General features: G+C 55.0%; 1 long non-coding RNA gene across 1 annotated transcript; it reads left to right on the forward strand.

The window, feature by feature from the left end:
- The first annotated feature begins 835 nt into the window (after positions 1–835).
- On the forward strand, positions 836–27,836 carry LOC140716700 (uncharacterized). Its single transcript, XR_012096356.1, has 3 exons — positions 836–922; positions 27,495–27,595; positions 27,703–27,836. It is a non-coding gene; the product is annotated as an uncharacterized lncRNA (long non-coding RNA).

Consider the following 27,836-nt stretch of genomic DNA (forward strand, 5'->3'; position numbering starts at 1 on the left):
GGGGGCGGTATTGAACCTGTTTTAGATGTTGGGACCACTCTCCTGAATCCTCCCGGTCAGCAGGGGGCGGTATTGAACCTGTTTTAGATGTTGGGACCACTCTCCTGAATCCTCCTGGTCAGCAGGGGGCGGTATTGAACCTGTTTTGAGTCCTGACGAAGGGTCTCGGCCCGAAACGTCGACAGTGCTTCTCCCTATAGACGCTGCCCGGCCTGCTGTGTTCCACCGGCATTTTGTGTGTGTTGTTGTTTGCATTTCCATACCCGCCCCAGACGACCAGAGAGCTCGGGAGGGTTCAGAAGGCAGCGGGAGATTGGAGAGGTGTTTCGTCCCGAGACCGTTCAAGTGCTTTGTAAAACCAGCGGTATTATTCTAAAGTCAAAATCATCTGAGGGACGGGAGGCCTATGTAGCGATCTGAGAACTGGATTTGTTCTCGGTTCTTAGCGAGGAACTGGAGTGTTGTGCCCCGCTTTCTTGGTCTCAGTGAGGTCTCTAGCTGCAGCTCTCTGAGAGATTTCTCCGTACAGAGACCTGTGAGAACGCCGTTACAGTAGTCCAGCCTACTAAAAAGAAAATGCGTGGACGCGTCCCACTAGACCTTGCTGAGACATAAGCCCTTTAACGCTCGCTATCTTTTGTTATTGCCTTAATGAGGCAGTTAGAGATTTAAGTCGGAGTCCAACACAGCACCCGAGGTTTCTGGCTCGGTCTGTGGTCTGTCACGACAGGGATTCTGAAAAAGCGCTGACCTTTAATCGTTCTTTTTTTGGCACCAGCAGCAATTTTGTCTTTGTTTAACTGGAGGAAATGTCGGCTCACCCAATCAGTGACTAGTTCAGCTCAGTTTTTACCAGCGATTGCGTGGGAACACGGTCACTTGGTGACACTAAGTACGTCTGAGCGTCATCCGCTTAATTAAGGTGAGATATCCTGTGGCTTGCCGAGATTTGAGCATAAGTCGTACCAAAAGAGAGGGGGGCAAAGTATCCACGGGTTCATTGTCCTTTTAGAAATCGGATGGCGGAGGGGAAGAAGCTGTTCCTGAATCGCTGAGTGTGTGTCTTCTGGCTCCTGTACCTCCTCCCTGATGGCGGAGGGGAAGAAGCTGTTCCTGAATCGCTGAGTGTGTGTCTTCAGGCTCCTGTACCTCCTCCCTGATGGCGGAGGGGAAGAAGCTGTTCCCGAATCGCTGAGTGTGTGTCTTCAGGCTCCTGTACCTCCTCCCTGATGGCGGAGGGGAAGAAGCTGTTCCCGAATCGCTGAGTGTGTGTCTTCAGGCTCCTGTACCTCCTCCCTGATGGCGGAGGGGAAGAAGCTGTTCCTGAATCGCTGAGTGTGTGTCTTCAGGCTCCTGTACCTCCTCCCCGATGGCGGAGGGGAAGAAGCTGTTCCTGAATCGCTGAGTGTGTGTCTTCAGGCTCCTGTACCTCCTCCCCGATGGCGGAGGGGAAGAAGCTGTTCCTGAATCGCTGAGTGTGTGTCTTCAGGCTCCTGTACCTCCTCCCCGATGGCGGAGGGGAAGAAGCTGTTCCTGAATCGCTGAGTGTGTGTCTTCAGGCTCCTGTACCTCCTCCCTGATGGCGGAGGGGAAGAAGCTGTTCCTGAACCGCTGAGTGTGAGTCTTCAGGCTCCTGTACCTCCTCCCTGATGGCGGAGGGGAAGAAGCTGTTCCTGAATCGCTGAGTGTGTGTCTTCAGGCCTCTGTACCTCCTCCCTGATGGCGGAGGGGAAGAAGCTGTTCCTGAATCGCTGAGTGTGTGTCTTCAGGCTCCTGTACCTCCTCCCTGATGGCGGAGGGGAAGAAGCTGTTCCTGAATCGCTGAGTGTGTGTCTTCAGGCTCCTGTACCTCCTCCCCGATGGCGGAGGGGAAGAAGCTGTTCCTGAATCGCTGAGTGTGTGCCTTCAGGCTCCTGTACCTCCTCCCTGATGGTAACAGTGAGAAAAGGGCACGCCCTGGGAGCTGGAGGTCCTTAATAATGGACGCTGCCTTTCTGAGACACCACTCCCTGAAGATGTCCTGGGTACTTTGTGCTCGAGATGGAGCTGACTAGATTTACAACCCTCTGCAGCTTCTTTCGGTCCTGTGCAGTAGCCCCTCCACACCAGACAGTGATGCAGCCTGTCAGAATGCTCTCCACGGTACAACTATAGAAGTTTTTGAGTGTACTTGTTGACATGCCAAATCTCTTCAAACTCCTAATGAAGTACAGCCACTGTCTTGCCTTCTTTATAACTACATCGATATGTTGGGACCAGGTTAGATCCTCAGAGATCTTGACACCCAGGAACTTGAAACTGCTCACTCTCTCCACTTCTGATCCCTCTATGAGGATTGGTATGTGTTCCTTCATCTTACCCTTCCTGAAGTCCACAATCAGCTTTTCAGTCTTACTGATGTTGAGTGCCAGGTTGTTGCTGCGACACCACTCCACCAGTTGGCATATCTCACTCCTCTCCGCCCTCTCGTCACCAACAACGGTTGTGTGGTGAACTACATATACCTGTCTGGTCACGACCCCCCCCCCCTGCTGACTGCTCCTGTGGCTCCTCCCACAGACCGTGGCTCCTCCCACAGACCCCGGTATAAAGGCGATCGAGGCCTGAGCCTGGCCTCTCAGTCTCCAGGATGTAGTATGGTGGTCACTCACTGCTCGTTCCTTCTTCCAGTCAATAAAAGCCGATATCTCACCTTTACGTCTCAGAGTGAGTTATTGATGGTGCATCAGGTTGTATCGTCAGCAAATTTATAGAAGGCATTTGAGCTATGCCCAGCCACACAGTCATGGGTGTAGAGATAGTGGACCAGTGGGCTAAGCACACACCCCTGAGGTGCACCAGTGTTTACATATTTATTGATCTATCGACCTACCTATTTATTTACTTGTCTAACTACCTGTTTATTTCCTTAGCGATACAGGGCGGAGTAGGCCCAGCTGGGCCTTCATGCTCTGCTACCCCAGCAAGGCCCCAACTGCCCCGATTTAACCCTGGTCTAATCGCGGGACAGTTTACAATGACCAATCGACCGGCGCGTCTTTGGAGTGCGGTGGAGGAAACCGGGGTGACCGGGGGGGGGGGGGTGGGGGGTGACCCTCGCCTTCCGTGGGGGGTTGGGGGGAGGGCGTACAGAGACGCCTTACGGAGGATGCTGGGATTGAACTCATGTTCTCGATATTTATTGTTTATTTATTATTACTGTTATTATTATTATTATTTAAATGTGTATTTGAACCGTCTTTCACACACTGGTTGTTTGTCCATCTTGCTGTGGGCGGTCCTTCATTGATTCTATTGTGTTCCTTGTATTTACTGTGAATGCCCGCAAGAAAATGAATCTCGGGGCTGTATATGGTGACACGCATGTACCTCGATATTAAATTTAGAACATAGAACACATTACAGGCCCTTTGGCCCACACTGTTGTGCCAACCATGTATCCTACTCTAGAAACTACATAGAATTTCCCTACCCCATAGCCCTCTATTATTCTAAGCTCCATGTTCCTTTCTAAGAGGCTCTTAAAAGACCCTATCGTATCTGCCTCCACCACCTTCACCGGCAGCCCATTCCACACACTCACCACTCTCTGAGTAAAAAACTTCCCCCTGACATCTCCTCTGTACCTACTCCCCAGCACCTTAAACCTGTGTCCTCTCGTGCTAGCCATTTCAGCCCTGGGGAAAAGCCTCTGACTATCCACACGATCAATGCCTCTCATCGTCTTGTACACCTCTATCAGGTCACCTCTCACCCTCCGTCGCTCCAAGGAGAAAAGGCCGAGTTCACTCAACCTATTCTCATAAGGCATGCTCCCCAATCCAGGCAACATCCTTGTAAATCTCCTCTGCACTCTCTCTATAGTACCCACATCCTTCCTATAGTGAGGTGACCAGAATTGAACACAGTACTCCAAGTGGGGTCTGACCAAGGTCTTGTATAGCTGTAACATTACCTCTCGGCTCCTGAACTCAATCCCATGGTTGATGAAGGCCAATACACCAGACGCCTTCTTAACAACATTGCCAACCTACGCAGCAGCTTTGAGTGTCCTATCGACAGGGACCCTAAGATCTTTCAGATCTTCCACACTGCCAAGAGTCTCACCATTTTTATTATATCCTGTCCAATTTAGAAACATAGAAAACCTACAGCACAATACAGGCCCTTCGACCCACAAAGCCGTGCTGAGCATGTTCCTACCTTAGAAATTACTGGGCTTACCCATAGCCCTCTATTTTTCTAAGCTCCGTGTACCTATCCAAACGTCTCTTGAAAGACCCTATCGTATCCGCCTCCACCACCGTCGCCGGCAGCCCATTCCACGCACTCACCACTCTCTGAGTAAAAAACTTACCCCTGACATCTCCTCTGTACCTACTCCCCAGCACCTTAAACCTGTGTCCTCTCCTGCCAGCCATTTCAGCCCTGGGGAAAAGCCTCTGACTATCCACACGATCAATGCCTCTCATCATCTTGTACACCTCTATCAGATCACCTCTCATCCTCCATCGCTCCAAGGAGAAAAGGCCGAGTTCACTCAACCTATTCTCATAAGGCATGCTCTCCAATCCAGGCAACATCCTTGTAAATCTCCTCTGCACCCTTTCTATGGTTTCCATATCCTTCCTGTAGGGAGGCGACCAGAACTGAGCACAGTACTTTGAACTTTGCTGTATCAGGAAATGGTGACGGTGTGTTCTTACAGTGAAGAGGTGACACAACTAGGCCTCCCTGACTCAGTCTGGCTGAGTGGCTTTACCCGTGTGGTGGGGGGAGTCACATTCATACTGAATGTGTCCTGATAATCCTCCTGTAACTCTGAGACTCTGTTTCATGAGGAGTTTGGGCAGACTTAGCGTGTCACCAAGAGACTCATGAATTTCTACCATGAAGAGTGTACAGTCGGTCCTCCTTATCCGCGAACTCAACCAACCGCGGGTCGGGAAAACCCGGAAGTTCTCTCTCCAGCTCTCGTTGTTCGAGCATGTACAGACTATTTTTTCTTGTCATTATTCCCTAAACAATGCAGTATGACAACTATTTTACACAGCATTTACATTGTATTAGGTATTATAAGTAATCTAGAGATGATCTAAAGTATACGGGAGGATGTGCGTGGGTTATCGTGGATCGGGATCGACAAAAAATCGGAAGTTCTCTTACTAAGTAAGTTGGAACAGGTACATCCGGTATTATTTAGCGTCAGTTAGTCAAACGTTTGTTTTAGTATATAGTATACAATTTACCTTTCTATGCATATAAAACACTTAAGAACGTATGTTTCAGCGCCAGGCTCGGGAAGTTGCCGATTTCGATCCAGTGACAGATCGCTCCCGAGTTCGCTCTCCATCCGTGCCGGGTTGATGTGGAGGATCAAAAACCCAAAACCCAATAATTAAACCACTGCGTTGCTTAGTAATAATTGTAGCTTTCATTGGGGCAGGGCCTTTCTCACTTTATCCTTTAAAATTGTTCTGAATGTTGACCGACTGTAGCCTAACGCTTTTACAACGACTGATGGCGTTTCACCTCTTTCTGAACGCTTTATTACTTCCACTTTATTTTCAATCACGATCGTGATTATTTTCGTGAACAGAAACACTGCGGATTCAGAGCTCCGCTGCCGGGTCCTAATGTCCACCGCACTGAGACAGGTTAAATAAGGTCCGGGGTTCCGCCGGGTCCTAATGTCCATCGCACTGAGACAGGTTAAATAAGGTCCGGGGTTCCGCCGGATCCTAATGTCCACCGCACTGAGACAGGTTAAATAAGGTCCGGGGTTCCGCCGGATCCTAATGTCCACTGCACTGAGACAGGTTAAATAAGGTCCGGGGTTCCACTGGGTCCTAATGTCCACCACACCGAGACAGGTTAAATAAGGTCCGGGGTTCCGCCGGGTCCTAATGTCCACCGCACCGAGACAGGTTAAATAAGGTCCGGGGTTCCGCCGGGTCCTAATGTCCACCGCACCGAGACAGGTTAAATAAGGTCCGGGGTTCCGCCGGGTCCTAATGTCCACCGCACTGAGACAGGTTCAATAAGCTCCGGGGTTCCGCCGGGTCCAAAAGTCCACCGCACTGAGACAGTTTAAAGAAGGTCCGGGGTTCCGCCGGGTCCTAATGTCCACCGCACTGAGACAGTTTAAAGAAGGTCCAGGGTTCCGCCGGGTCCTAATGTCCACCGCACTGAGACAGTTGAAAGAAGGTCCGGGGTTCCACCGGGTCCTAATGTCCACCGCACTGAGACAGGTTAAATAAGGTCCGGGGTTCCGACGGGTCCTAATGTCCACCGCACTGAGACAGTTTAAAGAAGGTCCGGGGTTCCGCCGGGTCCTAATGTCCACCGCACTGAGACAGGTTAAATAAGGTCCGGGGTTCCGCCGGGTCCTAATGTCCACCGCACTGAGACAGGTTCAATAAGCTCCGGGGTTCCGCCGGGTCCTAATGTCCACCACACTGAGACAGGTTAAATAAGGTCCGGGGTTCCGCCGGGACCTAATGACCACCGCACTGAGACAGTTTAAAGAAGGTCCGGGGTTCCGCCGGGTCCTAATGTCCACCGCACTAAGACAGTTTAAAGAAGGTCCGGGGTTCCGCCGGGACCTAATGACCACCGCACTGAGACAGTTTAAAGAAGGTCCCGGGTTCCGCCGGGACCTAACGTCCACCGCACTGAGACAGTTTAAAGAAGGTCCGGGGTTCCGCCGGGTCCTAACGTCCACCGCACTGAGACAGTTGAAAGAAGGTCCGGGGTTCCGCCGGGTCCTAATGTCCACCGCACTGAGACAGTTGAAAGAAGGTCCGGGGTTCCGCCGGGTCCTAATGTCCACCGCACTGAGACAGTTTAAAGAAGGTCCGGGGTTCCGCCGGGTCCTAATGTCCACCGCACTGTGACAGGTTAAATAAGGTCCAGGGTTCCGCCAGGTCCTAATGTCCACCGCACCGAGACAGGTTAAATAAGGTCCGGGGTTCCGCCGGGTCCTAATGTCCACCGCACCGAGACAGGTTAAATAAGGTCCGGGGTTCCGCCGGGTCCTAATGTCCACTGCACCGAGACAGTTTAAAGAAGGTCCGGGGTTCCGCCGGGTCCTAATGTCCACCGCACCGAGACAGTTTAAAGAAGGTCCGGGGTTCCGCCGGGTCCTAATGTCCACCGCACTGAGACAGGTTAAATAAGGTCCGGGGTTCCGCCGGGTCCTAATGTCCACCGCACTGACACAGGTTAAATAAGGTCCGGGGTTCCGCCGGGTCCTAATGTCCACCGCACTGACACAGGTTAAATAAGGTCCGGGGTTCCGCCGGGTCCTAATGTCCACCGCACTGAGACAGTTTAAATAAGGTCCGGGGTTCTGACGGGTCCTAATGTCCACCGCACTGAGACAGGTTAAATACGGTCCGGGGTTCCGCCGGATCCTAATGTCCACCGCACTGAGACAGGTTAAATAAGGTCCGGGGTTCCGCCGGGTCCTAATGTCCACCGCACTGACACAGGTTAAATAAGGTCCGGGGTTCCGCCGGGTCCTAATGCCCACCGCACTGAGACAGGTTAAATAAGGTCTGGGGTTCCGCCGGGTCCTAATGTCCACCGCACTGAGACAGTTTAAAGAAGGTCCGGGGTTCCGACGGGTCCTAATGTCCACCGCACTGAGACAGGTTAAATAAGGTCTGGGGTTCCGCCGGGTCCTAATGTCCACCGCACTGAGACAGTTTAAAGAAGGTCCGGGATACCGCCGGGTCCTAATGTCCACCGCACTGAGACAGTTTAAAGAAGGTCCAGGGTTCCGCTGGGTCCTAATGTCCACCGCACTGAGACAGTTTAAAGAAGGTCCGGGGTTCCGCCGGCTCCTAATGTCCACCGCACTGAGACAGGTTAAATAAGGTCTGGGGTTCCGCCGGGTCCTAATGTCCACCGCACTGAGACAGTTTAAAGAAGGTCCGGGGTTCCGCCGGGTCCTAATGTCCACCGCACTGAGACAGTTTAAAGAAGGTCCGGTGTTCCGCCGGGTCCTAATGTCCACCGCACTGTGACAGGTTAAATAAGGTCCAGGGTTCCGCCAGGTCCTAATGTCCACCGCACCGAGACAGGTTAAATAAGGTCCGGGGTTCCGCCGGGTCCTAATGTCCACCGCACCGAGACAGGTTAAATAAGGTCCGGGGTTCCGCCGGGTCCTAATGTCCACCGCACTGAGACAGTTTAAAGAAGGTCCGGGGTTCCGCCGGGTCCTAATGTCCACCGCACTGAGACAGGTTAAATAAGGTCCGGGGTTCCGCCGGGTCCTAATGTCCACCGCACTGAGACAGGTTAAATAAGGTCCGGGGTTCCGCCGGGTCCGAATGTCCACCGCACTGACACAGGTTAAATAAGGTCCGGGGTTCCGCCGGGTCCTAATGTCCACCGCACTGAGACAGTTTAAATAAGGTCCGGGGTTCCGCCGGGTCCTAATGTCCACCGCACTGAGACAGGTTAAATAAGGTCCGGGGTTCCGCCGGGTCCTAATGTCCACCGCACTGAGACAGGTTAAATAAGGTCCGGGGTTCCGCCGGGTCCTAATGTCCACCGCACTGAGACAGGTTAAATAAGGTCCGGGGTTCCGCCGGGTCCTAAAGTCCACCGCACTGACACAGGTTAAATAAGGTCCGGGGTTCCGCCGGGTCCTAATGTCCACCGCACTGAGACAGTTTAAAGAAGGTCCGGGGTTCCGCCGGGTCCTAATGTCCACCGCACTGAGACAGGTTAAATAAGGTCCGGGGTTCCGCCGGGTCCTAATGTCCACCGCACTGAGACAGTTTAAAGAAGGTCCGGGGTTCCGCCGGGTCCGAATGTCCACCGCACTGAGACAGTTTAAATAAGGTCTGGGGTTCCGCCGGGTCCTAATGTCCACCGCACTGAGACAGGTTAAATAAGGTCCGGGGTTCCGCTGGGTCCTAATGTCCACCGCACTCAGACAGTTTAAAGAAGGTCCGGGGTTCCGCCGGGTCCTAATGTCCACCGCACTGTGACAGGTTAAATAAGGTCCAGGGTTCCGCCGGGTCCTAATGTCCACCGCACTGAGACAGTTTAAAGAAGGTCCGGGGTTCCGCCGGGTCCTAATGTCCACCGCACTGAGACAGGTTAAATAAGGTCTGGGGTTCCGCCAGGTCCTAATGTCCACCGCACTGACACAGGTTAAATAAGGTCCGGGGTTCCACCGGGTCCTAATGTCCACCGCACTGAGACAGGTTAAATAAGGTCTGGGGTTCCGCCGGGTCGTAATGTCCACCGCACTGACACAGGTTAAATAAGGTCCGGGGTTCCGCCGGGTCCTAATGTCCACCGCACTGACACAGGTTAAATAAGGTCCGGGGTTCCGCCGGGTCCTAATGTCCACCGCACTGACACAGGTTAAATAAGGTCCGGGGTTCCGCCGGGTCCTAATGTCCACTGCACTGAGACAGTTTAAATAAGGTCCGGGGTTCCGCCGGGTCCTAATGTCCACCGCACTGAGACAGGTTAAATAAGGTCCGGGGTTCCGCCGGGTCCTAATGTCCACCGCACTGAGACAGGTTAAATAAGGTCCGGGGTTCCGCCGGGTCCTAATGTCCACCGCACTGAGACAGGTTAAATAAGGTCCGGGGTTCCGCCGGGTCCTAATGTCCACCGCACTGAGACAGTTTAAAGAAGGTCCGGGGTTCCGCCGGGTCCTAATGTCCACCGCACTGAGACAGGTTAAATAAGGTCTGGGGTTCCGCCGGGTCCTAATGTCCACCGCACTGAGACAGTTTAAAGAAGGTCCGGGGTTCCGCCGGGTCCGAATGTCCACCGCACTGAGACAGTTTAAATAAGGTCTGGGGTTCCGCCGGGTCCTAATGTCCACCGCACTGAGACAGGTTAAATAAGGTCCGGGGTTCCGCCGGGTCCTAATGTCCACCGCACTCAGACAGTTTAAAGAAGGTCCGGGGTTCCGCCGGGTCCTAATGTCCACCACACTGTGACAGGTTAAATAAGGTCCGGGGTTCCGCCGGGTCCTAATGTCCACCGCACTGAGACAGTTTAAAGAAGGTCCGGGATTCCGCCGGGTCCTAATGTCCACCGCACTGAGACAGGTTAAATAAGGTCCGGGGATCCGCCGGGTCCTAATGTCCACCGCACCGAAACAGGTTAAATAAGGTCCGGGGTTCCGCCGGGTCCTAATGTCCACCGCACTGAGACAGTTTAAAGAAGGTCCGGGGTTCCTCCGGGTCCTAATGTCCACCGCACTGAGACAGGTTAAATAAGGTCTGGGGTTCCGCCGGGTCCTAATGTCCACCGCACTGAGACAGTTTAAAGAAGGTCCGGGATTCCGCCGGGTCCTAATGTCCACCGCACTGAGACAGTTTAAAGAAGGTCCGGGGTTCCGCCGGGTCCTAATGTCCACCGCACCGAGACAGGTTAAATAAGGTCCGGGGTTCCGCCGGGTTCTAATGTCCACCGCACCGAAACAGGTTAAATAAGGTCCGGGGTTCCGCCGGGTCCTAATGTCCACCGCACTGAGACAGGTTAAATAAGGTCCGGGGTTCCGCCGGGTCCTAATGTCCACCACACTGAGACAGGTTAAATAAGGTCCGGGGTTCTGCCGGGTCCTAATGTCCACAGCACTGAGACAGTTTAAATAAGGTCCGGGGTTCCGCCGGGTCCTAATGTCCACCGCACTGAGACAGTTTAAAGAAGGTCCGGGGTTCCGCCGGGTCCTAATGTCCACCGCACCGAGACAGGTTAAATAAGGTCCGGGGTTCCGCCGGGTCCTAATGTCCACCGCACCGAGACAGTTTAAAGAAGGTCCGGGGTTCCGCCGGGTCCTAATGTCCACCGCACCGAGACAGTTTAAAGAAGGTCCGGGGTTCCGCCGGGTCCTAATGTCCACCGCACTGAGACAGGTTAAATAAGGTGCGGGGTTCCGCCGGGTCCTAATGTCCATCGCACTGAGACAGGTTAAATAAGGTCCGGGGTTCCGCCGGATCCTAATGTCCACCGCACTGAGACAGGTTAAATAAGGTCCGGGGTTCCACCGGATCCTAATGTCCACTGCACTGAGACAGGTTAAATAAGGTCCGGGGTTCCACTGGGTCCTAATGTCCACCACACCGAGACAGGTTAAATAAGGTCCGGGGTTCCGCCGGGTCCTAATGTCCACCGCACCGAGACAGGTTAAATAAGGTCCGGGGTTCCGCCGGGTCCTAATGTCCACCGCACCGAGACAGGTTAAATAAGGTCCGGGGTTCCGCCGGGTCCTAATGTCCACCGCACTGAGACAGGTTCAATAAGCTCCGGGGTTCCGCCGGGTCCTAAAGTCCACCGCACTGAGACAGTTTAAAGAAGGTCCGGGGGTTCCGCCGGGTCCTAATGTCCACCGCACTGAGACAGTTTAAAGAAGGTCCGGGGTTCCGCCGGGTCCTAATGTCCACCGCACTGAGACAGGTTAAATAAGGTCCGGGGTTCCGACGGGTCCTAATGTCCACCGCACTGAGACAGTTTAAAGAAGGTCCGGGGTTCCGCCGGGTCCTAATGTCCACCGCACTGAGACAGGTTAAATAAGGTCCGGGGTTCCGCCGGGTCCTAATGTCCACCGCACTGAGACAGGTTCAATAAGCTCCGGGGTTCCGCCGGGTCCTAATGTCCACCGCACTGAGACAGGTTAAATAAGGTCCGGAGTTTCGCCGGGACCTAATGACCACCGCACTGAGACAGTTTAAAGAAGGTCCGGGGTTCCGCCGGGTCCTAATGTCCACCGCACTGAGACAGTTTAAAGAAGGTCCGGGGTTCCGCCGGGACCTAATGACCACCGCACTGAGACAGTTTAAAGAAGGTCCAGGGTTCCGCCGGGACCTAACGTCCACCGCACTGAGACAGTTTAAAGAAGGTCCGGGGTTCCGCCGGGTCCTAATGTCCACCGCACTGAGACAGTTGAAAGAAGGTCCGGGGTTCCGCCGGGTCCTAATGTCCACCGCACTGAGACAGTTGAAAGAAGGTCCGGGGTTCCGCCGGGTCCTAATGTCCACCGCACTGAGACAGGTTAAAGAAGGTCCGGGGTTCCGCCGGGTCCTAATGTCCACCGCACTGAGACAGGTTAAATAAGGTCCGGGGTTCCGCCGGGTCCTAATGTCCACCGCACTGAGACAGGTTAAAGAAGGTCCGGGGTTCCGCCGGGTCCTAATGTCCACCGCACTGAGACAGGTTAAATAAGGTCCGGGGTTCCGCCGGGTCCTAATGTCCACCGCACTCAGACAGTTTAAAGAAGGTCCGGGGTTCCGCCGGGTCCTAATGTCCACCACACTGTGACAGGTTAAATAAGGTCCGGGGTTCCGCCGGGTCCTAATGTCCACCGCACTGAGACAGTTTAAAGAAGGTCCGGGATTCCGCCGGGTCCTAATGTCCACCGCACTGAGACAGGTTAAATAAGGTCCGGGGATCCGCCGGGTCCTAATGTCCACCGCACCGAAACAGGTTAAATAAGGTCCGGGGTTCCGCCGGGTCCTAATGTCCACCGCACTGAGACAGTTTAAAGAAGGTCCGGGGTTCCTCCGGGTCCTAATGTCCACCGCACTGAGACAGGTTAAATAAGGTCTGGGGTTCCGCCGGGTCCTAATGTCCACCGCACTGAGACAGTTTAAAGAAGGTCCGGGATTCCGCCGGGTCCTAATGTCCACCGCACTGAGACAGTTTAAAGAAGGTCCGGGGTTCCGCCGGGTCCTAATGTCCACCGCACCGAGACAGGTTAAATAAGGTCCGGGGTTCCGCCGGGTTCTAATGTCCACCGCACCGAAACAGGTTAAATAAGGTCCGGGGTTCCGCCGGGTCCTAATGTCCACCGCACTGAGACAGGTTAAATAAGGTCCGGGGTTCCGCCGGGTCCTAATGTCCACCACACTGAGACAGGTTAAATAAGGTCCGGGGTTCTGCCGGGTCCTAATGTCCACCGCACTGAGACAGTTTAAATAAGGTCCGGGGTTCCGCCGGGTCCTAATGTCCACCGCACTGAGACAGTTTAAAGAAGGTCCGGGGTTCCGCCGGGTCCTAATGTCCACCGCACCGAGACAGGTTAAATAAGGTCCGGGGTTCCGCCGGGTCCTAATGTCCACCGCACCGAGACAGTTTAAAGAAGGTCCGGGGTTCCGCCGGGTCCTAATGTCCACCGCACCGAGACAGTTTAAAGAAGGTCCGGGGTTCCGCCGGGTCCTAATGTCCACCGCACTGAGACAGGTTAAATAAGGTCCGGGGTTCCGCCGGGTCATAATGTCCATCGCACTGAGACAGGTTAAATAAGGTCCGGGGTTCCGCCGGATCCTAATGTCCACCGCACTGAGACAGGTTAAATAAGGTCCGGGGTTCCGCCGGATCCTAATGTCCACTGCACTGAGACAGGTTAAATAAGGTCCGGGGTTCCACTGGGTCCTAATGTCCACCACACCGAGACAGGTTAAATAAGGTCCGGGGTTCCGCCGGGTCCTAATGTCCACCGCACCGAGACAGGTTAAATAAGGTCCGGGGTTCCGCCGGGTCCTAATGTCCACCGCACCGAGACAGGTTAAATAAGGTCCGGGGTTCCGCCGGGTCCTAATGTCCACCGCACTGAGACAGGTTCAATAAGCTCCGGGGTTCCGCCGGGTCCTAAAGTCCACCGCACTGAGACAGTTTAAAGAAGGTCCGGGGGTTCCGCCGGGTCCTAATGTCCACCGCACTGAGACAGTTTAAAGAAGGTCCGGGGTTCCGCCGGGTCCTAATGTCCACCGCACTGAGACAGTTGAAAGAAGGTCCGGGGTTCCGCCGGGTCCTAATGTCCACCGCACTGAGACAGGTTAAATAAGGTCCGGGGTTCCGACGGGTCCTAATGTCCACCGCACTGAGACAGTTTAAAGAAGGTCCGGGGTTCCGCCGGGTCCTAATGTCCACCGCACTGAGACAGGTTAAATAAGGTCCGGGGTTCCGCCGGGTCCTAATGTCCACCGCACTGAGACAGGTTCAATAAGCTCCGGGGTTCCGCCGGGTCCTAATGTCCACCGCACTGAGACAGGTTAAATAAGGTCCGGGGTTCCGCCGGGACCTAATGACCACCGCACTGAGACAGTTTAAAGAAGGTCCGGGGTTCCGCCGGGTCCAAATGTCCACCGCACTGAGACAGTTTAAAGAAGGTCCGGGGTTCCGCCGGAACCTAATGACCACCGCACTGAGACAGTTTAAAGAAGGTCCAGGGTTCCGCCGGGACCTAACGTCCACCGCACTGAGACAGTTTAAAGAAGGTCCGGGGTTCCGCCGGGTCCTAATGTCCACCGCACTGAGACAGTTGAAAGAAGGTCCGGGGTTCCGCCGGGTCCTAATGTCCACCGCACTGAGACAGTTGAAAGAAGGTCCGGGGTTCCGCCGGGTCCTAATGTCCACCGCACTGAGACAGGTTAAATAAGGTCCGGGGTTCCGCCGGGTCCTAATGTCCACCGCACTGACACAGGTTAAATAAGGTCCGGGGTTCCGCCGGGTCCTAATGTCCACCGCACTGACACAGGTTAAATAAGGTCCGGGGTTCCGCCGGGTCCTAATGTCCACCGCACTGAGACCGTTTAAATAAGGTCCGGGGTTCTGCCGGGTCCTAATGTCCACCGCACTGAGACAGGTTAAATACGGTCCGGGGTTCCGCCGGGTCCTAATGTCCACCGCACTGAGACAGGTTAAATAAGGTCCGGGGTTCCGCCGGGTCCTAATGTCCACCGCACTGAGACAGGTTAAATAAGGTCCGGGGTTCCGCCGGTTCCTAATGTCCACCGCACTGACACAGGTTAAATAAGGTCTGGGGTTCCGCCGGGTCCTAATGTCCACCGCACTGAGACAGTTTAAAGAAGGTCCGGGATACCGCCGGGTCCTAATGTCCACCGCACTGAGACAGTTTAAAGAAGGTCCAGGGTTCCGCTGGGTCCTAATGTCCACCGCACTGAGACAGGTTAAATAAGGTCCGGGGTTCCGCCGGGTCCTAATGTCCACCGCACTGAGACAGGTTCAATAAGCTCCGGGGTTCCGCCGGGTCCTAATGTCCACCGCACTGAGACAGGTTAAATAAGGTCCGGGGTTCCGCCGGGACCTAATGACCACCGCACTGAGACAGTTTAAAGAAGGTCCGGGGTTCCGCCGGGTCCTAATGTCCACCGCACTGAGACAGTTTAAAGAAGGTCCGGGGTTCCGCCGGGACCTAATGACCACCGCACTGAGACAGTTTAAAGAAGGTCCAGGGTTCCGCCGGGACCTAACGTCCACCGCACTGAGACAGTTTAAAGAAGGTCCGGGGTTCCGCCGGGTCCTAATGTCCACCGCACTGAGACAGTTGAAAGAAGGTCCGGGGTTCCGCCGGGTCCTAATGTCCACCGCACTGAGACAGTTGAAAGAAGGTCCGGGGTTCCGCCGGGTCCTAATGTCCACCGCACTGAGACAGGTTAAAGAAGGTCCGGGGTTCCGCCGGGTCCTAATGTCCACCGCACTGTGACAGGTTAAATAAGGTCCAGGGTTCCGCCAGGTCCTAATGTCCACCGCACCGAGACAGGTTAAATAAGGTCCGGGGTTCCGCCGGGTCCTAATGTCCACCGCACCAAGACAGGTTAAATAAGGTCCGGGGTTCCGCCGGGTCCTAATGTCCACCGCACCGAGACAGTTTAAAGAAGGTCCGGGGTTCCGCCGGGTCCTAATGTCCACCGCACCGAGACAGTTTAAAGAAGGTCCGGGGTTCCGCCGGGTCCTAATGTCCACCGCACCGAGACAGGTTAAATAAGGTCCGGGGTTCCGCCGGGTCCTAATGTCCACCGCACTGACACAGGTTAAATAAGGTCCGGGGTTCCGCCGGGTCCTAATGTCCACCGCACTGACACAGGTTAAATAAGGTCCGGGGTTCCGCCGGGTCCTAATGTCCACCGCACTGAGACCGTTTAAATAAGGTCCGGGGTTCTGCCGGGTCCTAATGTCCACCGCACTGAGACAGGTTAAATACGGTCCGGAGTTCCGCCGGGTCCTAATGTCCACCGCACTGAGACAGGTTAAATAAGGTCCGGGGTTCCGCCGGGTCCTAATGTCCACCGCACTGAGACAGGTTAAATAAGGTCCGGGGTTCCGCCGGGTCCTAATGTCCACCGCACTGACACAGGTTAAATAAGGTCTGGGGTTCCGCCGGGTCCTAATGTCCACCGCACTGAGACAGTTTAAAGAAGGTCCGGGATACCGCCGGGTCCTAATGTCCACCGCACTGAGACAGTTTAAAGAAGGTCCAGGGTTCCGCTGGGTCCTAATGTCCACCGCACTGAGACAGTTTAAAGAAGGTCCGGGGTTCCGCCGGGTCCTAATGTCCACCGCACTGAGACAGGTTAAATAAGGTCTGGGGTTCCGCCGGGTCCTAATGTCCACCGCACTGAGACAGGTTAAATAAGGTCTGGGGTTCCGCCGGGTCCTAATGTCCACCGCACTGTGACAGGTTAAATAAGGTCTGGGGTTCCGCTGGGTCCTAATGTCCACCGCACTGTGACAGGTTAAATAAGGTCCAGGGTTCCGCCAGGTCCTAATGTCCACCGCACCGAGACAGGTTAAATAAGGTCCGGGGTTCCGCCGGGTCCTAATGTCCACCGCACCGAGACAGGTTAAATAAGGTCCGGGGTTCCGCCGGGTCCTAATGTCCACCGCACTGAGACAGTTTAAAGAAGGTCCGGGGTTCCGCCGGGTCCTAATGTCCACCGCACTCAGACAGTTTAAAGAAGGTCCGGGGTTCCGCCGGGTCCTAATGTCCACCGCACTGAGACAGGTTAAATAAGGTCCGGGGTTCCGCCGGGTCCTAATGTCCACCGCACTGACACAGGTTAAATAAGGTCCGGGGTTCCGCCGGGTCCGAATGTCCACCGCACTGACACAGGTTAAATAAGGTCCGGGGTTCCGCCGGGTCCTAATGTCCACCGCACTGAGACAGTTTAAATAAGGTCCGGGGTTCCGCCGGGTCCTAATATCCACCGCACTGAGACAGGTTAAATAAGGTCCGGGGTTCCGCCGGGTCCTAATGTCCAACGCACTGAGACAGGTTAAATAAGGTCCGGGGTTCCTCCGGGTCCTAATGTCCACCGCACTGAGACAGGTTAAATAAGGTCCGGGGTTCCGCCGGGTCCTAATGTCCACCGCACTGACACAGGTTAAATAAGGTCCGGGGTTCCGCCGGGTCCTAATGTCCACCGCACTGAGACAGTTTAAAGAAGGTCCGGGGTTCCGCCGGGTCCTAATGTCCACCGCACTGAGACAGGTTAAATAAGTTCTGGGGTTCCTCCGGGTCCTAATGTCCACCGCACTGAGACAGTTTAAAGAAGGTCCGGGGTTCCGCCGGGTCCGAATGTCCACCGCACTGAGACAGTTTAAATAAGGTCTGGGGTTCCGCCGGGTCCTAATGTCCACCGCACTGAGACAGGTTAAATAAGGTCCGGGGTTCCGCTGGGTCCTAATGTCCACCGCACTCAGACAGTTTAAAGAAGGTCCGGGGTTCCGCCGGGTCCTAATGTCCACCGCACTGTGACAGGTTAAATAAGGTCCAGGGTTCCGCCGGGTCCTAATGTCCACCGCACTGAGACAGTTTAAAGAAGGTCCGGGGTTCCGCCGGGTCCTAATGTCCACCGCACTGAGACAGGTTAAATAAGGTCTGGGGTTCCGCCAGGTCCTAATGTCCACCGCACTGACACAGGTTAAATAAGGTCCGGGGTTCCACCGGGTCCTAATGTCCACCGCACTGAGACAGGTTAAATAAGGTCCGGGGTTCCGCCGGGTCGTAATGTCCACCGCACTGACACAGGTTAAATAAGGTCCGGGGTTCCGCCGGGTCCTAATGTCCACCGCACTGAGACAGTTTAAAGAAGGTCCGGGGTTCCGACGGGTCCTAATGTCCACCGCACTGAGACAGGTTAAATAAGGTCTGGGGTTCCGCCGGGTCCTAATGTCCACCGCACTGAGACAGTTTAAAGAAGGTCCGGGATACCGCCGGGTCCTAATGTCCACCGCACTGAGACAGTTTAAAGTAGGTCCAGGGTTCCGCTGGGTACTAATGTCCACCGCACTGAGACAGTTTAAAGAAGGTCCGGGGTTCCGCCGGGTCCTAATGTCCACCGCACTGAGACAGGTTAAATAAGGTCTGGGGTTCCGCCGGGTCCTAATGCCCACCGCACTGAGACAGTTTAAAGAAGGTCCGGGGTTCCGCCGGGTCCTAATGTCCACCGCACTGTGACAGGTTAAATAAGGTCTGGGGTTCCGCTGGGTCCTAATGTCCACCGCACTGAGACAGGTTAAATAAGGTCCGGGGTTCCGCCGGGTCCTAATGTCCACCGCACTGAGACAGTTTAAAGAAGGTCCGGTGTTCCGCCGGGTCCTAATGTCCACCGCACTGTGACAGGTTAAATAAGGTCCAGGGTTCCGCCAGGTCCTAATGTCCACCGCACCGAGACAGGTTAAATAAGGTCCGGGGTTCCGCCGGGTCCTAATGTCCACCGCACCGAGACAGGTTAAATAAGGTCCGGGGTTCCGCCGGGTCCTAATGTCCACCGCACTGAGACAGTTTAAAGAAGGTCCGGGGTTCCGCCGGGTCCTAATGTCCACCGCACTGAGACAGTTTAAAGAAGGTCCGGGGTTCCGCCGGGTCCTAATGTCCACCGCACTGACACAGGTTAAATAAGGTCCGGGGTTCCGCCGGGTCCGAATGTCCACCGCACTGACACAGGTTAAATAAGGTCCGGGGTTCCGCCGGGTCCTAATGTCCACCGCACTGAGACAGTTTAAATAAGGTCCGGGGTTCCGCCGGGTCCTAATGTCCACCGCACTGAGACAGGTTAAATAAGGTCCGGGGTTCCGCCGGGTCCTAATGTCAACCGCACTGAGACAGTTTAAAGAAGGTCCGGGGTTCCGCTGGGTCCTAATGTCCACCGCACCGAGACAGGTTAAATAAGGTCCGGGGTTCCGCCGGGTCCTAATGTCCACCGTACTGAGACAGTTTAAAGAAGGTCCGGGGTTCCGCCGGGTCCTAATGTCCACCGCACCGAGACAGTTTAAAGAAGGTCCGGGGTTCCGCCGGGTCCTAATGTCCACCGCACTGAGACAGGTTAAATAAGGTCCGGGGTTCCGCCGGGTCCTAATGTCCACCGCACTGACACAGGTTAAATAAGGTCCGGGGTTCCGCCGGGTCCTAATGTCCACCGCACTGACACAGGTTAAATAAGGTCCGGGGTTCCGCCGGGTCCTAATGTCCACCGCACTGAGACAGTTTAAATAAGGTCCGGGGTTCTTCCGGGTCCTAATGTCCACCGCACTGAGACAGGTTAAAGAAGGTCCGGGGTTCCGCCGGGTCCTAATGTCCACCGCACTGAGACAGGTTAAATAAGGTCCGGGGTTCCGCCGGGTCCTAATGTCCACCGCACTGAGACAGGTTAAATAAGGTCCGGGGTTCCGCCGGGTCCTAATGTCCACCGCACTGACACAGGTTAAATAAGGTCCGGGGTTCCGCCGGGTCCTAATGCCCACCGCACTGAGACAGGTTAAATAAGGTCTGGGGTTCCGCCGGGTCCTAATGTCCACCGCACTGAGACAGTTTAAAGAAGGTCCGGGGTTCCGACGGGTCCTAATGTCCACCGCACTGAGACAGGTTAAATAAGGTCTGGGGTTCCGCCGGGTCCTAATGTCCACCGCACTGAGACAGTTTAAAGAAGGTCCGGGATACCGCCGGGTCCTAATGTCCACCGCACTGAGACAGTTTAAAGTAGGTCCAGGGTTCCGCTGGGTCCTAATGTCCACCGCACTGAGACAGTTTAAAGAAGGTCCGGGGTTCCGCCGGGTCCTAATGTCCACCGCACTGAGACAGGTTAAATAAGGTCTGGGGTTCCGCCGGGTCCTAATGTCCACCGCACTGAGACAGTTTAAAGAAGGTCCGGGGTTCCGCCGGGTCCTAATGTCCACCGCACTGTGACAGGTTAAATAAGGTCTGGGGTTCCGCTGGGTCCTAATGTCCACCGCACTGAGACAGGTTAAATAAGGTCCGGGGTTCCGCCGGGTCCTAATGTCCACCGCACTGAGACAGTTTAAAGAAGGTCCGGTGTTCCGCCGGGTCCTAATGTCCACCGCACTGTGACAGGTTAAATAAGGTCCAGGGTTCCGCCAGGTCCTAATGTCCACCGCACCGAGACAGGTTAAATAAGGTCCGGGGTTCCGCCGGGTCCTAATGTCCACCGCACCGAGACAGGTTAAATAAGGTCCGGGGTTCCGCCGGGTCCTAATGTCCACCGCACTGAGACAGTTTAAAGAAGGTCCGGGGTTCCGCCGGGTCCTAATGTCCACCGCACTGAGACAGTTTAAAGAAGGTCCGGGGTTCCGCCGGGTCCTAATGTCCACCGCACTGAGACAGTTTAAAGAAGGTCCGGGGTTCCGCCGGGTCCTAATGTCCACCGCACTGAGACAGGTTAAATAAGGTCCGGGGTTCCGCCGGGTCCTAATGTCCACCGCACTGACACAGGTTAAATAAGGTCCGGGGTTCCGCCGGGTCCGAATGTCCACCGCACTGACACAGGTTAAATAAGGTCCGGGGTTCCGCCGGGTCCTAATGTCCACCGCACTGAGACAGTTTAAATAAGGTCCGGGGTTCCGCCGGGTCCTAATGTCCACCGCACTGAGACAGGTTAAATAAGGTCCGGGGTTCCGCCGGGTCCTAATGTCCACCGCACTGAGACAGGTTAAATAAGGTCCGGGGTTCCGCCGGGTCCTAATGTCCACCGCACTGAGACAGGTTAAATAAGGTCCGGGGTTCCGCCGGGTCCTAATGTCCACCGCACTGACACAGGTTAAATAAGGTCCGGGGTTCCGCCGGGTCCTAATGTCCACCGCACTGAGACAGTTTAAAGAAGGTCCGGGGTTCCGCCGGGTCCTTATGTCCACCGCACTGCGACAGGTTAAATAAGGTCTGGGGTTCCGCCGGGTCCTAATGTCCACCGCACTGAGACAGTTTAAAGAAGGTCCGGGGTTCCGCCGGGTCCGAATGTCCACCGCACTGAGACAGTTTAAATAAGGTCTGGGGTTCCGCCGGGTCCTAATGTCCACCGCACTGAGACAGGTTAAATAAGGTCCGGGGTTCCGCTGGGTCCTAATATCCACCGCACTCAGACAGTTTAAAGAAGGTCCGGGGTTCCGCCGGGTCCTAATGTCCACCGCACTGTGACAGGTTAAATAAGGTCCAGGGTTCCGCCGGGTCCTAATGTCCACCGCACTGAGACAGTTTAAAGAAGGTCCGGGGTTCCGCCGGGTCCTAATGTCCACCGCACTGAGACAGGTTAAATAAGGTCTGGGGTTCCGCCAGGTCCTAATGTCCACCGCACTGACACAGGTTAAATAAGGTCCAGGGTTCCACCGGGTCCTAATGTCCACCGTACTGAGACAGGTTAAATAAGGTCTGGGGTTCCGCCGGGTCGTAATGTCCACCGCACTGACACAGGTTAAATAAGGTCCGGGGTTCCGCCGGGTCCTAATGTCCACCGCACTGACACAGGTTAAATAAGGTCCGGGGTTCCGCCGGGTCCTAATGTCCACCGCACTGACACAGGTTAAATAAGGTCTGGGGTTCCGCCGGGTCCTAATGTCCACTGCACTGAGACAGTTTAAATAAGGTCCGGGGTTCCGCTGGGTCCTAATGTCCACCGCACTGAGACAGGTTAAATAAGGTCCGGGGTTCCGCCGGGTCCTAATGTCCACCGCACTGAGACAGGTTAAATAAGGTCCGGGGTTCCGCCGGGTCCTAATGTCCACCGCACTGAGACAGGTTAAATAAGGTCCGGGGTTCCGCCGGGTCCTAATGTCCACCGCACTGAGACAGTTTAAAGAAGGTCCGGGGTTCCGCCGGGTCCTAATGTCCACCGCACTGAGACAGGTTAAATAAGGTCTGGGGTTCCGCCGGGTCCTAATGTCCACCGCACTGAGACAGTTTAAAGAAGGTCCGGGGTTCCGCCGGGTCCGAATGTCCACCGCACTGAGACTGTTTAAATAAGGTCTGGGGTTCCGCCGGGTCCTAATGTCCACCGCACTGAGACAGGTTAAATAAGGTCCGGGGTTCCGCCGGGTCCTAATGTCCACCGCACTCAGACAGTTTAAAGAAGGTCCGGGGTTCCGCCGGGTCCTAATGTCCACCACACTGTGACAGGTTAAATAAGGTCCGGGGTTCCGCCGGGTCCTAATGTCCACCGCACTGAGACAGTTTAAAGAAGGTCCGGGATTCCGCCGGGTCCTAATGTCCACCGCACTGAGACAGGTTAAATAAGGTCCGGGGATCCGCCGGGTCCTAATGTTCTCCGCACCGAAACAGGTTAAATAAGGTCCGGGGTTCCGCCGGGTCCTAATGTCCACGGCACTGAGACAGTTTAAAGAAGGTCCGGGGTTCCTCCGGGTCCTAATGTCCACCGCACTGAGACAGGTTAAATAAGGTCTGGGGTTCCGCCGGGTCCTGATGTCCACCGCACTGAGACAGTTTAAAGAAGGTCCGGGATTCCGCCGGGTCCTAATGTCCACCGCACTGAGACAGTTTAAAGAAGGTCCGGGGTTCCGCCGGGTCCTAATGTCCACCGCACCGAGACAGGTTAAATAAGGTCCGGGGTTCCGCCGGGTTCTAATGTCCACCGCACCGAAACAGGTTAAATAAGGTCCGGGGTTCCGCCGGGTCCTAATGTCCACCGCACTGAGACAGGTTAAATAAGGTCCGGGGTTCCGCCGGGTCCTAATGTCCACCACACTGAGACAGGTTAAATAAGGTCCGGGGTTCTGCCGGGTCCTAATGTCCACCGCACTGAGACAGTTTAAATAAGGTCCGGGGTTCCGCCGGGTCCTAATGTCCACCGCACTGAGACAGTTTAAAGAAGGTCCGGGGTTCCGCCGGGTCCTAATGTCCACCGCACTGAGACAGGTTAAATAAGGTCTGTTGTTCCGCCGGGTCCTAATGTCCACCGCACTGAGACAGTTTAAAGAAGGTCCGGTGTTCCGCCGGGTCCTAATGTCCACCGCACTGAGACAGTTTAAAGAAGGTCCGGGGTTCCGCCGGGTCCTAATGTCCACCGCACTGAGACAGTTTAAAGAAGGTCCGGGGTTCCGCCGGGTCCTAATGTCCACCGCACTGAGACAGGTTAAATAAGGTCCGGGGTTCCGCCAGGTCCTAATGTCCACCGCACTGACACAGGTTAAATAAGGTCCGGGGTTCCGCCGGGTCCTAATGTCCACCGCACCGAGACAGGTTAAAGAAGGTCCGGGGTTCCGCCGGGTCCTAATGTCCACCACACCGAGACAGGTTACAGAAGGTCCGGGGTTCCGCCGGGTCCTAATGTCCACCACACTGAGACAGGTTAAATAAGGTCCGGGGTTCCGCCGGGTCCTAATGTCCACCGCATTGAGACAGGTTAAATAAGGTTTGGGGTTCCACTAGGTCCTAATGTCCACCGCACTGAGACAGGTTAAATAAGGTCCGGGGTTCCGTCGGGTCCTAATGTCCACCGCACTGAGACAGGTTAAATAAGGTCTGGGGTTCTGCCGGGTCCTAATGTCCACCGCATTGAGACAGGTTAAATAAGGTCTGGGGTTCCGCCGGGTCCTAATGTCCACCGCATTGAGACAGTTTAAATAAGGTCTGGGGTTCCGCCGGGTCCTAATGTCCACCGCATTGAGACAGGTTAAATAAGGTCTGGGGTTCCGCCGGGTCCTAATGTCCACCGCATTGAGACAGGTTAAATAAGGTCTGGGGTTCCGCCGGGTCCTAATGTCCACCGCATTGAGACAGTTTAAATAAGGTCTGGGGTTCCGCTGGGTCCTAATGTCCACCGCACTGAGACAGGTTAAATAAGGTCCGGGGTTCCGCCGGGTCCTAATGTCCACTGCACTGAGACAGGTTAAATAAGGTCTGGGGTTCCACTGGGTCCTAATGTCCACGACACCGAGACAGGTTGAATAAGGTTCGGGGTTCCGCCGGGTCCTAATGTCCATCGCACTGAGACAGGTTAAATAAGGTCCGAGGTTCCGCCGGGTCCTAATGTCCACCGCATTGAGACAGGTTGAATAAGGGACTTGAGCATCCGTGTTTTTTGGTATCCGCGAGGGGTCCTGGAAACAATCCCTCATGGATAAGGAAGGCGGACTGTACTACACAAATTCCTACCGCGGAGGTATTTTGGCACAAGTCTCGGATCTTGTTCATCGTCTGGTAGGGGTGGGGTGGGGGTGTGGTACTGCACAGTCTCAAAGTGAGCTGCAGAAAGTTGTAAACCCAGTCAGCTGCACCGTGGGCGCTCGTCTCCCCGCCATCCAGGACACCTCCAAAAGGTGATGCCTCAAAAGACTCATTGCTACCATCAGGGAGGAGGTACAGGAGCCTGAAGACACACACTCTGCGATTCAGGAACAGCTTCTTCCCCTCCGCCATCAGGGAGGAGGTACAGGAGCCTGAAGACACACACTCAGCGATTCAGGAACAGCTTCTTCCCCTCCGCCATCGGGGAGGAGGTACAGGAGCCTGAAGACACACACTCAGCGATTCAGGAACAGCTTCTTCCCCTCTGCCATCAGGGAGGAGGTACAGGAGCCTGAAGACACACACTCAGCGATTCAGGAACAGCTTCTTCCCCTCTGCCATCAGGGAGGAGGTACAGGAGCCTGAAGACACACACTCAGCGATTCAGGAACAGCTTCTTCCCCTCCGCCATCAGGGAGGAGGTACAGGAGCCTGAAGACACACACTCAGCGACTCAGGAACAGCTTCTTCCCCTCCGCCATCGGGGAGGAGGTACAGGAGCCTGAAGACACACACTCAGCGACTCAGGAACAGCTTCTTCCCCTCCGCCATCGGGGAGGAGGTACAGGAGCCTGAAGACACACACTCAGCGATTCAGGAACAGCTTCTTCCCCTCCGCCATCGGGGAGGAGGTACAGGAGCCTGAAGACACACACTCCAGCGATTCAGGAACAGCTTCTTCCCCTCCGCCATCGGGGAGGAGGTACAGGAGCCTGAAGGCACACACTCAGCGATTCAGGAACAGCTTCTTCCCCTCCGCCATCAGGGAGGAGGTACAGGAGCCTGAAGACACACACTCAGCGATTCAGGAACAGCTTCTTCCCCTCCGCCATCAGGGAGGAGGTACAGGAGCCTGAAGACACACACTCAGCGATTCAGAACAGCTTCTTCCCCTCCGCCATCTGGGAAAAGGTACAGGAGCCTGAAGGCACACACTCAGCGATTCAGGAACAGCTTCTTCCCCTCCGCCATCAGGGTGGAGGTACAGGAGCCTGAAGGCACACACTCAGCGATTCAGGAAACAGCTTCTTCCCCCTCCGCCATCAGGGAGGAGGTACAGGAGCCTGAAGACACACACTCAGCGATTCAGGAACAGCTTCTTCCCCTCCGCCATCAGGGAGGAGGTACAGGAGCCTGAAGACACACACTCAGCGATTCAGGAACAGCTTCTTCCCCTCTGCCATCAGGGAGGAGGTACAGGAGCCTGAAGACACACACTCAGCGATTCAGGAACAGCTTCTTCCCCTCCGCCATCGGGAAGGAGGTACAGGAGCCTGAAGACACACACTCAGCGATTCAGGAACGGCTTCTTCCCCTCCGCCATCAGGGAGGAGGTACAGGAGCCTGAAGACACACGCTCAGCGATTCAGGAACAGCTTCTTCCCCCTCCGCCATCAGGGAGGAGGTACAGGAGCCTGAAGACACACACTCAGCGATTCAGGAACAGCTTCTTCCCCTCCGCCATCAGGGAGGAGGTACAGGAGCCTGAAGACACACACTCAGCGATTCAGGAACAGCTTCTTCCCCTCCGCCATCAGGGAGGAGGTACAGGAGCCTGAAGGCACACACTCAGCGATTCAGGAACAGCTTCTTCCCCTCCGCCATCAGGGAGGAGGTACAGGAGCCTGAAGACACACGCTCAGCGATTCAGGAACAGCTTCTTCCCCTCCGCCGTCCGATTCCTGAACGGACCTCGAACTCCTGAACGCTCCCTCACTGCTTTCCCTCTCATTTTTGTCTCTGTGCGATTTATTTATTTTCGACACATGCCCACTTCTCATTGCAACTCATTGCCTGTAGGGGGCTCTGCTTAATTTCACTGAGGCAGAGTACACCCAGACTGCTAAGGGTTAAGTCCGCCGTGTAACGTTGCACGTCACGTTATACTTTTGGGGGGCAGGGTTTCTCGCCGGTGAGATAAAACCGGATTCTGAGAAGCCCTCGATTCTGGGAATTTGCAAGAGGGTCATTTTATTACCCCCCCCGCCCCCACCCCGGCCGAGTTATCTTCCTGCATGCATCTCCGAGTGTCACTGTTTGGATATTTTAAGGACAGTAGCTTTGGAGCGTGCTTGTGTAATTGCTGGCTGGTGGATTTGCCCTCCTGGGGTCGAGGGAGGGAGGCATGGCTCTCCCTGAAGGGAATTCACACCCCTGTCAAGTTCCAAGTAGCCATGGCAATCCAGCCCTCCGCTAATCCGCGGCACATTGGTTTCACAAGGTACACCAATTAAGCCGGAGAGAGTCCATATGGGGCGACAGATGTCAAGCGTGGGCGCGAACAGACTTCCAGACTCTGTAGCGCCATCGACTGCAGGCCGTGCTCTCGACTCTCCTTTCCGAATCACAGGGCCCCCCCTTCGCACCGGCGGCTCCCCAACCAACCCCCCGCCACCCTCGGAGAATTCGGAGGCCGGGAAGAGTGGCGATCCTTTCGGGAGAGTTTTTTTTTCTCTTCCCCCCCCCCCCCCCGGAAAAGGCTCGGGTTGGAGAGCGGGTTGCCAGAAAGTCGTCCCTCGGCCGGCTGGAACACGTCGGCTGGAACGCGTCAGGGTGGGCGTCCAGGGCAACTCGCGCAAAATGCTGGAGGAAATGATCAGCAGGGGGAACCACCTGCGGGGAGGAACGGACGCGGATTATTCATATATGTCACCGTACAACAACCCTGGGGTTCGTTTCAACCATATAACGATTACAAGCACGGAAACGGGCCATCTCGGCCCTTCTAGTCCGTGCCGAACGCTTACTCTCACCTAGTCCCACCAACCCGCACTCAGCCCATAATCCTCCATTCCTTCCCTGTCCATATACCTCTCCAATTTTACTTTAAATGACACTACCGAACCTGCCTCTACCACTTCTACTGGAAGCTCGTTCCACACAGCTACCACTCTCTGAGTAAAGAAATTCCCCCTCGTGTTACCCCTAAACTTTTGCCCCCTAACTCTCAACTCATGTCCTCTTGTTTGAATCTCCCCTACTCTCAATGGATAAAGCCTATCCACGTCAACTCTGTCTATCCCCCTCATAATTTTAAATACCTCTATCAAGTCCCTCCTCAACCTTCTACGCTCCAAAGAATAAAGACCTAACTTGTTCAACCTTTCCCTGTAACTTAGGTGCTGAAACCCAGGTAACATTCTAGTAAATCTCCTCCGTACTCTCTCCATTTTGTTTTCTCCAGGCAATCTCAGGCAATACAAAGACGGACAATGGAGCCGATGAAAGGCCAAACACAACAGGGCGGACAAGCGACCTGTGTGCAGGGAACATCAAACCGCGCAAGTACTAAAATAAAAGGAAAATAATAATAATAATAATAAATAAATAAGCAATTAATACGTGAAGAAGGGTCTCGGGCCGAAAGGACGACTGTTTATTCTTTTCCACAGATGCTGCCTGACCTGCTGAGTTCCTCCAGCGTTTGGTGTGTGCTACAATAAAGGTCGCGGACGTGAGACGAAGAGTCCTTGAAAGTGAGTCCAGAGGCTGTGGGAACAGTTCGGTGACGGGGCGAGTGAAGTTA

This window comes from Hemitrygon akajei, chromosome 26, assembly GCF_048418815.1.
Source record: "Hemitrygon akajei chromosome 26, sHemAka1.3, whole genome shotgun sequence".
NCBI lineage: Eukaryota > Metazoa > Chordata > Chondrichthyes > Myliobatiformes > Dasyatidae > Hemitrygon > Hemitrygon akajei.